Consider the following 9,790-nt stretch of genomic DNA (forward strand, 5'->3'; position numbering starts at 1 on the left):
GGCTGTGCTAGGTCTTCATTGGAGAAGGCAATGGCACCCCACTCCAGTGTTCCTGCCTGGAGAATCCCATGGACGGAGGAGCCTGGTGGGCTGCAGTCCATGGGGTCGCAAAGAGTCGGACACAACTGAATGACTTCACTTTCACTTTTCCCTTTCATGTGTTGGAGAAGGAAATGGCAACCCACTCCAGGGTTCTTGCCTGGAGAATCCCAGGGACAGGGGAGCCTGGTGGGCTGCCGTCTATGGGGTTGCACAGAGTCGGACACGACTGAAGCGACTTAGCAGCAGCAGCAGGTCTTCATTGCTGCTTGGGGCTTTTCTCTAGTTTTGGTTCTCAGGCTTCTCATTTCAGTGGCTTCTCTGTGGCAGAGCACAGGCTCTAGGGAGCACAGGCTTCAGCAGGTGCGGCCCCCACGATCTACAGCCCTGGCCCAACAATTGTGGCCATGGACTTAGTTGCTCCACGGCGTGTGGGATCTTCCCAGACTAGGAATGGAATCTGTGTCTCCTGCATTGACAGGTGTATTCTTTTACCACTGAACCACCAGGGAAGCCCTGTCCCCATTTTAAAACTCATTATTTATTAAAGGCTAAAGTGTGTATAAAGTAAGGAGGGAGGACAGCGCACAGTCCAGCCGAGATAGAGCAACAATCCATCTCTGAATCCCAAATTTGGATGTATGTTTCTAACATGCATGGCTGTATTTAACGGAATAATGAGAGAATCTTTAAATGTGGGACTGCTTTAGACTCCCTGGAACATGCAGGCACTGTGCATGCATGCACGCACACACACAATCGGAGCATAGAAGCCCCTTCCACGTGCGTGCCTGCTGTGAGCTGTGCAGTGCAGGTGGGCGCCATTGTCCCTGGACGCTTCAGGCCCTACTGGGCTCCCACAGGTAGATGAAGAGGACAGGAGCCAGACAGATCCCACGGAGGCCTGCGGAGAAGCCCTGAGCTCTCAGCTCCTGCAGCTTCACCAAGCCCGGGTGCCACTGTATAAAGACAGCAGAGGTTCAGTGCCATTAGCTCTAGTCCTCTCAGCAAGATTAGCAGAAGCAATGTTGAAATTCACCGTGGGAACATTTTTCAAGCACAACTTGAAGGATGGAGGAGTCTCAAACATTTTTTGTAGAAGTGATTAATAGTCATCTTCTCAACTTTGAGATCATAGACTTGTGTGTGCGCCTGCGTTTGTGTATGAGACACACACGTCTGTAACACACACACAGAACGGGGGAGGTGTTGCTGCTGAAGTCTCAGAACAGAGACTGTGTATATTTAGCTTCTTCCTCCTCCAGTATTTGCTGTTGTGTCCATGTTTATGTCATTTGTTTATTAATCTTTTATAGATATTCAGAGAACACCTACTGTGTGCCACACAAATTAAAATGAATCAGAGCCATGCTTATTTTTAGAAAAAGACCCGTGGGAATTGGTCCTTTATTTGGTAGGAAAAGCAGGGCTGTGCCGTGCGGCTGAGCATGTGAGGCTGGGGCGAGGCTGCCTGGCTGTGAATCCGGCCTAGACTCTTCTTGTCTGTGTCATTCCCTTAGTTCTCTGATCCCCGTACGTGGATGAGAGCAGTCCCCACATCAGTGAACTGTTGTCAGGACAAATCAATGAGCATAAAGGGCTTTTCATCGCGTTCCTACAAAGAACTCAATGAATACATAGCCTTACTAGTCTTCCCTCTCTTTGTCACCTGAAATTTTCTGGGATTCTTTTAAAAAAAATTATGTATTTATTTATTTCCCCTGGAAAAGGGAATAGCTACCCACTCCAGTATTCTTGCTCGGAGAATTCCATGGACAGAGGAGTCTGGTGGGCTACAGTCCATGGGGTTGCAAAGAATCGAACATGACTGAGTGACTAACACTTTCACTTTTTATTTATTTGGTTGTGCTGGGTCTTAGCTGCAGCATGTGGGATCTAGTTCCCTGACCAGGGATCAAACTTGGGCTCCCTGCATTGGGAACATGGAGTCTTAGCCACTAGACCACCAGGAAGTCCCCCGGGATCCTCTTTAACAGACATCCTCCATGTGCTTATGGTCCAGTTAAGGGGGACTGCAGATGAACTGGGCACAGGATCTCCTGGGAGCTGGGAGAGCTAAGGTGACCCATCTTGGTGGCCATCAGGGAGGGGTAGGTGGTGACAGAGTGAGCTCAGAGATGACCCCGTCGCTCTAGCCAACTAGGTGAGGGGTGAGGGAGGGGGCTGTGGCCCTGGGTGTGATTGGGTGGCCTGGTTGGGAGCCTGCATTCTCCTGAGGCATCGCTTCTGTGTCAGAAACTGAAGTTCCCTATGGAGAGTGTGACCTTCAGATACACAGAGGGCCCCTTCTCCCGCCACCAGGATGGTAGGGCGTCAGGGGCTGTCCTTGAGAGCTGGGCTGAGCTCACGTTTCTGGGAGAGCCCCAGGTCGGGGAGTCCCGTGTGGCCTTCCAGGGTCTGGTAATGGGGACACAGGCCTATGCTGGCACCCGTGGGGTGAAGGCACCCCCGATAGGGTGCTGTGTGCATGTGTGAGCTGGAGCTTCCCGGGGCCACACCTGCCCCAGGGGCTGAAGGTGTGTGTGTGTGGGAGCTGTGTCCTGAGTTCCCTGGTTCAAGAATGGGGGACCCAAGCTCTGGGCAGAGGATGGGCCAGTTCCCCAGGACTCTGAGCTGAGGCCCACAGGACTTTCCTCTGGCCTAAGCCCAGGACCACAGCGGCTGATGGGAAGTGAGTGACTCTGTGGGCAGGGAGTGCCAGGCACCAGGGGTGCACCCCAAAAGTATCTGTTGGACAGAGGTGGAGACAGGATGAAGGGGACAAGGCCCAGAGGGATGGGAAGAACCCCTCCAGAAGGGCAGGGACCAGGCCTGAATGTCCAGTTACTCTTTGCTGGCCAGGAGGCCTCAAACAGCTTCTCTCACCCTTTGGGGCCTCAGTTTTCAAATCCATAAAATAGGGAGAAAAATTTCCATGCTGCCTCCCTCACTGGGTCTGACCAATGTCAATGTGTCCAGCTGTTGTGTCTGGGCAGTGTGATCCCTGAAGAGAGGATCTACCCTTTGGGGCTGGCTGCCAGCAGTGTCCAGCCAGGCCTTCCCACTGTATCCCCAGCCTGCCTCCAACTCCCTGCCTCCCTGGGTGAGAGCACCTGGCGTGTCCCCAGGTTGTCCATTCTCATTATGCAGCCAAGGCACAACTTCCAGGAGGCAAGTTCTGGTGGGTTTTGAACTTGGCTGGCTCTGATCTCAGCAAACTTCTCAGCCCGCTCCCCGACCATGTCCTGCTGCCTTACAGAGGGCTTTCTGGGGCCTCATGTTCTGTGACACCCTTTCCTTCAGCCAAATACATAGACTCCTCAGTTTCCTGTGCTGGCCATCTAGTTGACTGGGCATGCTGACATCCTGGGTAGAATCCCTTAAGCCTGGGGCCTCTCCCACCCATGCCCAGCCCAAAGCACATTTTCTCCAGTGCCTGGAGCTTAAAGTCTGCATAAAGGGAGATCTGTGGTGCTCATGGGCTCCCCTTGTGGCTCAGCTGGTAAAGAATCCACCTGTAATGCAGGAAACCTGGGTTTGATCCCTGGGTCGAGAAGATCCCCTTGGAGAAGGGAAAGACTACCCACTCCAGTATTCTTGCCTGGGAAATCCCATGGACAAGAGGAGCCTGGTGGGCTACATACAGCCTATGGGGTCGCAAAGAGTGAGACACGACTGAACCAGTAAGCACACAGGTACGGTGGGGCTCATGGCAGGGCCAAGGGGACCCTCCACTCCTCAGGAGGCTCTTCCCTGGCATTGGTCATGCTGCCTGTGTTTGCATCAGTCACCTCCTTCCAAGCTCACGGTGACAACCCTGGCTGTGTCCCTCTCCCTGGATTTCTCTCTGGAACCCCATGTGCTAAAGGCCCTCTGACACAGGCAGATGTCAGGTCCCGGTGGGTCTAGAGGACGCAGCCGTGACCAAGATGTGTGGCCATCTACCAGGCGCTCATTGGCTGGTTGGTGGAGAAGGGTAGAGACTGCTTTACCTCTGGCCTCATTCTTGCATCTGTAAAATGGGTTTTCCTCTGGGTCCCTCAGCGGAGTCACCCCAGACATCCTAGTGTTCCTCAGGTCTGCTGATGCCGGACCACTGCTTATCTCTGTTGATGAGCTTTACTTAGTACTTCCTGTGTTCTCCCATGCTGGGCTGGTGCTGGGGGAACCTGCAGTGAGCAAGGCCATTTCCCCATGGAGTTTCTGGTCTAGAAGAAACCCAAAACAACATAAATATTCATCAGAGTGGGGGCAGCTCCATCATCGTTATATTTGCTTCTGTCCCGTGGCCCCGCTGCTTCTTGGGAAAGTCTGGGTCTGTGCGTGGATGAGCCCCTTTTGCTTACTTGAATGGTCTCGTGTAGCCCCTCTCCACTGGGTCCCTCCTGGGAACCACAGAACACAGATAATAATCTGAGGGACACTTTTCTCAGCTCTGCCCGGGATGGCCCCTAACGAGGACTGTCCGGGTGCACAGGAGAGCAGTGAATTCCCCACATGCAGCTGATGCCTTAGGGCACTAGGCTTTTTCTTTTTTTCTTCTTCTTTGCTCCTTTGTGACACATTCTTCCGTTTTCTAAACTCTGAACGTTGGTTTCCCTTGTTTCCTGCCTCTTCTGAACCTTTTCTTTTTTAATCTCCCTGCTTGGATTATTTCTTCTATCCTTTATTCCCCTGAGCACAGAGGGAGAAAGCAGAAACACAGGGCTGAGGTGGGGTACTTTCATTAGTGATGGGTGATGATTCTGCTTGATTTGAAAGTCTGCACATGGAGGGGGTGGGATCTAAGACAAACACACGTTGCCATCTGTAACTCAACCAGGATGTTTTTTTTTTTTTCTGGTTAACCATGAAGAAGAACCTAAAATTCAGCAAATCTGTCTTATGCCCCTCCCTCCACAGTGGCTGACTTTGTAACAGAACACAGTTCTCTGTCCCTTTTCTCTTAAAGGGAACTTCTCCATCCTGCCTTTAAAGCATTTGAATTTTAGCTTCTTTTAAAAAAAAAAATAGATAATATATGCCCATAACCCAAACCTCAGCAAGATGCAAAAGTGCAGGCAGACCAGAAGCAAGATGCTCATCTTCAAGCAAGATGCCTTCCTTGAAGCTGAGTCTGGCCTCTGAACCCTACACTGAATTAATTCTCAGAAACAGAGGTTTAATTTTGGGTGAAGTATTAATAGAAAAGAATAGCTTTATTATTCTACCAGGCAAAGGGGACCACAGTGGGTTAATACCCTCAAAACCGTGTGTCCCAGCTGGTGTGGGTAATGAGGAGTTCCATAGTAACTGTCCGAAGAGGGCGTGACCAGCTCATGGACATTCTTCTGATTGGTTGGTGGTGAGCTAATTGGGAATCAGCAGCATCAACCTTCTGGTTCTAACATTCTGGGGTCTACATGCTTGTGGGCTGCATACCCATCTTTAACTGCTAACTTCTCACACCTGGAGAGGGTCTCAGTCTCAGCAAAACAGCTCAAAGATATTGTTGTGTGTATCCCTTGATGGGGAACCAGGACTTTGCTCCATGGCTACACAGTTGTTTTTCTTGATTATTTCTCCCTTGTCTCGAACCCCCTCCCTTCCATAATTAGCATTTGTTTGAACCCACCTGTCGGAACTCAGGGACGGTCATGGAGGCTGAACGAAGCCTGTTTCCTATAATCAAAGAGATGGGGGACACAGGAAGGTTTTTGTGCCCAGGAGCCCCACAGGGTCCTTCTCTGTATCATCTTGACTTCCCAAGCCACCTCACTCCCTTCTCCCAGGAAATCACCACCCACCACCAACTTCCTTCTTGGTTCAGTTCTCCAGACAAGTATGAGTGATGGATCAGAAGTGACAGGTGATATGAAATGAACTGGCCATCCTGGGTGGAAGGGAAGCCAGGGCAAAATAGTGGCTGGGCAGATGGAGGCCTTCTGGCTGATGGTGGGGTTCATGGACTGACTGTGGGACTAAGAGTCTCTGGTCATGGGTGGCAATCCTTGGGGCCATTGCTGTGCTTTTTTCTCATTCCTCTCCGGGTGTCTGCCCACTTCTGCAGGGGCTGGACCCAGTGTGGGCCAAGGCCATGGTCCATAATCACTGTAGCCCAGCAGCTCTCTGGCCCTGGGTAGAGTGTTGGGAGGACAAGGAGCTAAGCAGAATTTCCTTCCAAAAATACTTGACCGAGCTCTGGTTTTGGAGCTGAGAGGGGGCTCTGCAGGTGGAAGACAGTGATTTGTTATTGTTATTGTTTAATATTCATCAAGTGCCTGTAATATGTTGGACGACATTGAAAAAGATTCGTGGCTCGTCAAATTAAACTGAGCTCAGAACTGGCCTGGTGCCTCTGGCAGGCCAAGTTCTGGTTTCTTCTCTTTGTCCACAAGAATGACCTCACAAGCAAGAAATGAGAAGCGCCCATCAACAGAGCCCTGCTGATAATTCTCCTTAGAAAATACATTGTTTCTCATTATTTTCTCTACATCAGGAATACTTTTACCCTCAAGAATGAGAGAACCTGGGACTTTCCCTGGTGGTCCAGTGGTTAAGACGCCACACTTCCACTGCAGAGGGTCCAGGTTCAGTCCCTGGTTGGGAAATTAAGATCCTGCATGCAACAGGGTCAAAGAAAAAAAAAATCATAAAAAAAAGAGAGAACCAGAGAGGGAAGGTGACCTGAAAAAGCAACAAAGCAAATCAGTGCAAATGACATCCTTGAGCCAAACCTGTGACATCAGCAAAGCTGGCCTGCAGCCCTTCCCTCACCTTCTTCCTGATTGGGGTGTTCCCTCCTTAAGACACACAGGCTCCTCATTCTCCCTCCCGTTTCAAGACCATCTGTCAGAAAAGGGTTACACACACATTCATACTAAAGAGTAAAGGACTGAGGCATTATGCTAGGTATTTTTACCTCCATTATTTTGTTTAAAACTCCCAATCACCCTTCGTGGAAAATGCTGGCATTCACCACATTTTTACAGGTGAGAAGACACAGCATTCAAAGTCATCTAGTCCACAGGTAGGAGGAGCCAAGATGCATCACCACTGCCCTCTAGGTACCACACCTGGGCGGTTTACCCTTCAACAAAGCAGAAGAGTGTTAGGCCTAGCTGAACATTAAAATCACCTGGGGGGGCTTTCAATCATACCTATGCCTGCGTCCCTTTCCTGTGACTCTGATTTAATTGGTGGGGACAGGGAGGATGCCTAGAGCTGAACATGCCTGCTAATGAGTGGGGGAAGGGGCGGGCATGCTCAGTAGCTCAGTCGTGGCCAACTCTTCACAACCCCATGGACTGTGGCTCACCAGGCTCCTTTATCCATGGACTTTTCCAGGCAAGAATACTGCAGTGGGGTGCCATTTCTTTCTCCAGGGGATCTTCCTGACCCAGGGATCCAACCCAAGTCTCCTGCTCCTCCTGCACTGCAGGTGGATTCTTTATCTCTGAACCACCAGGGAAGCCCTGGAAAGAGGGAGGGGCAACCAACACAGGGAGGAGGCAAGGGCTGCGTTTGGGAAGATTGTCTCCAAGAGAGGAGGCAGTGTCTGTTAAAGAAAGTCAGTCTTGAGCCCTGGGGGATCATGCAAACGAATTAATTGCACTTCCAGGGAGAGGATAAGGACCCAGGAGCTGAGCCAGCAGGAGAAAGAGGCAATGGTGGAAGGAGGACAAGAACATGGGGAAGATCAGATCTCAGAAGGCAGAGCTCGCCTCCTCCCTGTGGCTCCTCTCCAGGGCATGTCACGTGTGCCTCCACCAGGGGAATGCTGTCTAGAAGGGGCTGGTTGCTCAGGGCAGTTTGAGACTGTTCATCTTTGTAGCCATCTCCCATGCTGAGCACAGAGCCAGACATAATGGGTGTTCAAAAAGACAACTCACTGGCCAGGGTTGCATGGGACTGAAGAGGTAGCCGTGTTGTGGAACTTTGAGTGCTAAAATGGGGAAAGCCTTGGGCAAACTGGAATGTGCTAGTCACTCCAGTGCCCTAGGAAGCCTCAGAAGCAAGAGCCCAAAAGTAGCTGCTCCAAGACTCCTTGTGTTAGAGCTTGTGTTAATGGAGAGTATTGGTGTCACCTGGAGCTCAGCTGTTTTCCTAAATGACGTTGTCGATGCGGCATGAAGTATTTACCAAAGTCATTGATCCAACCAATTGTCCCCCCTCCCTTTCTTTTTGATACATGGGAAAAAATGCACCAATTCTGTGGGTGGTGCAGAAGGGGAATGGAGAAGGGGAAGCAAAGCCTTAAGTCAGAGACTGAGCATCTTCAGGGAGAAACTGACACTTGCCGCTTACTAAGAAGACAGTAGTGTTGGGAATACAGCAGCTGACCAGGTGAATGGTGTAGGAGAGTGAAATTGTGCTGGTATGAGACACAATAATGGTCAAAAGAATGGCTACTCTCTTTTGAACACCTGTGTTATGCCAGGTACTGTGGCAAGATTTTTTAATAATTTGAAAAATAGAGAAAAACACCCTAAATTAAAAGGTCCTGTAATCCCCAGCTCTTCCGGGGTGGTGGGTACGATTCTGTGACGTTAGATAGGAGAGCCCCCTACCTTCATCTGGCCGTCCAGTATCATGGTCCAAAAGGATCTCAGGCAGCAGTCCGGGATTTGAACTTCCTGACTTTCCCCAACATAACACAGATATATTTATGTCAATAACAGATACGTCTTTCAAACATATGTTTGGTCTGCAACTATTTTTGTCTCGTTTTGTTTTTAGCATATATAGACATCCTACTTTCCAGATCGTTGAATATTGATCTTGATACTTTCAACTTCTGCTTAGCCTTCCAGGGTGCAAATGCAACATAATTTGTCTACCTCTCGCTTATTGGTAATTTACTTGTTTCAGGTATTCTTATTACCATTTTGCTATTACAATGCCTTATTAAATCTTTTTTACATATGTAAAAAAATCTTTACATATCCTTCTGCTCAGTAAATTCTTATACATGGGGGTGTCTGGACCAGAATTTAGCTACAGTTTGATCTTCATAAATACTGCAAAGTTAATGTGCAAAAAGATGCTACCAGTTTCTATTTGCGATTCTATTTCTCTAAGACCATGACATTATTGGATGTTATCATTTTCAAAAAGAGCTGCTGAGCTTGTGAGTGAACACTGGTATTTTGTTGAATATGCACTTCAATGATCTTTTTAAAAATGGAAGTAGAGTTGATGAACAATATGTGCTAGTTTCAGATGTACAGCAAAGTGATTGAGATGCATGTGTGTATTTTCCGCTTCTTCCCACCGTAGGTTATTAGAAGATATCCAGGATAGTTCCCTGTGCGACATAGTAAGTTTGTGTTGCTTATCTATTTTTATGTGTACTTGCTTGTATCTGTTAACCCCATATTCTTAATTTATCCCTTCTCCCCTTCCCTCTTTGGTAACCATCAGTTTGTTTTCAATGTCTGTAAGTGTGTTTCTGTTTTGTGTATAGATTCACTTGTATTATTTTTTAGACTTCATATGTAAGTTATATAATAATTGTCTGTCTTTGGTTTACTTAGTATGATCATCTCTAGGTCTATCTATGTTGCTACAAATGGCAATATTTGATTTTTTTATGGTTAAGTAATATGACACATGATATGATAGTAATATGATACATACATGTATATCTCACCTCTTCTTAAGCCAGTCATCCAGTGATGGCACTTGGGTTGCTTCCATGTCCTGGCTGTTGTACACAGTGCTCCTGTGAACACTACAGGGCACGTATCTTTTGGAAGTAAGAGTTTGCACC

General features: G+C 48.7%; 1 long non-coding RNA gene across 1 annotated transcript; it reads right to left on the reverse strand.

Annotated features, from left to right (window-relative positions):
* Positions 1–1,360: 1,360 nt before the first annotated feature.
* On the reverse strand, positions 1,361–6,285 carry LOC132346369 (uncharacterized). Its single transcript, XR_009496191.1, has 3 exons — positions 5,654–6,285; positions 4,032–4,247; positions 1,361–1,606 (listed from the first exon to the last, which is right to left on the reverse strand). It is a non-coding gene; the product is annotated as an uncharacterized lncRNA (long non-coding RNA).
* Between the last annotated feature and the right edge of the window lie 3,505 nt (positions 6,286–9,790).

Source organism: Bos taurus, chromosome 10 (genome assembly GCF_002263795.3).
Source record: "Bos taurus isolate L1 Dominette 01449 registration number 42190680 breed Hereford chromosome 10, ARS-UCD2.0, whole genome shotgun sequence".
Classification (NCBI taxonomy): domain Eukaryota; kingdom Metazoa; phylum Chordata; class Mammalia; order Artiodactyla; family Bovidae; genus Bos; species Bos taurus.